Source organism: Lepidochelys olivacea (genome assembly GCF_965140295.1).
Source record: "Lepidochelys olivacea isolate rLepOli2 genome assembly, chromosome: 24".
In the NCBI taxonomy this organism is placed as follows: Eukaryota; Metazoa; Chordata; order Testudines; family Cheloniidae; genus Lepidochelys; species Lepidochelys olivacea.
Genome location: NC_140434.1, coordinates 1844061 through 1845000, shown reverse-complemented (window position 1 = coordinate 1845000; position 940 = coordinate 1844061). Strand labels below are relative to the sequence as shown.

The 940-nt window shown below is 57.9% G+C and overlaps 1 protein-coding gene across 2 annotated transcripts in view; it reads right to left on the bottom strand.

Moving 5' to 3' along the window:
• Positions 1-395, bottom strand: part of S100A13 (S100 calcium binding protein A13) — a 4375-nt gene extending 3980 nt beyond the window's left edge. Inside the window, exon 1 of one of the 2 annotated variants that reach the window (XM_084613456.1) lies at positions 313-395. The gene's annotated coding sequence lies outside the window, so the exon portion shown is untranslated. Of the gene's footprint in view, positions 1-193 lie in introns of both variants that reach the window. The other variant, XM_084613455.1, reaches the window with a different exon arrangement.
• Positions 396-940: the final 545 nt, after the last annotated feature.

Sequence of the window (940 nt, the reverse complement as noted above, 5' to 3'; positions counted from 1 at the left end):
ACTTCCCCTGACACCCCCCCAGACTTTCCTCTCCTCTTGGAACCAGACACAGTTAAACAGCACAAAGGCCCCAGGCCCTGAAGCAGCCGTGCAAACACACCCAGTTCCAGGCACCTCTCCCTGGGCAACACCCTGCCCGGGCTGGGGAGGCAGAAGGGGCGAATCTAGACCAGGGAGGGGAACTGCCACTTACCCTGGTTTGCCGCTTGGGAGGAAGCTGCAGACAGGGAGGGCTGCGTCCCCTAGCGATGGTTTTATACCCGGCCAGCGGGGAGGGGGAGCGGGCAGCTGGCCCTGGGGGGCAGAGCTCACCGTTCCAGCAGTTCAGCAGAGCGGTGTAGTGTTTCCCATTCCAGTCGGACAAACGCCGCCCACGTCCCAACCCGCCCCCCCCTTCTTCAGTCAACATCCGAAGTTTAGAGCAAGTCACTGCCCACCCCAGCGAGCGATCCGTAATATTGTCCTGGCCAGGCAGTATCTAGGGATCTAAACGCACACCCCTTGCCAGAGACAGAGAGAAGGACAGACAGACAGACAGCGGTGTCTGGTGGATCAGGGCTAAGGCCGGCAGAGGCGAGGGAAACGGGAGGATGGGAGCGAGTTAACTCCAGGGACTCCTGGCAAACGCAGGGGAAGGGCTAGTGCCAGGAAACTCTGCTTCACTTTGTGATGCAGGGGGATGTGCTTGCAGCAAGGATAAAAGGCAACCAGTGTTTCCCTGTGACAAACCCCCTCCCCTAGTAGCTGACTACCCCTAGCAGGAGCCCAGATGGACAGATTTCATGCAGACCATTCTTGCTTTTGCTTCTCTTTTTTTGCCAATGACAGGCATGGCCCAAATCACTGGATTCAGTTTCCCTAGGTTCTTGTCCTGGCTCCCTGCCATCTAGTCCCCAAAACCTCTGGGTTGTTCAAAAGATCCCAGCTCTGAGTCTGCATC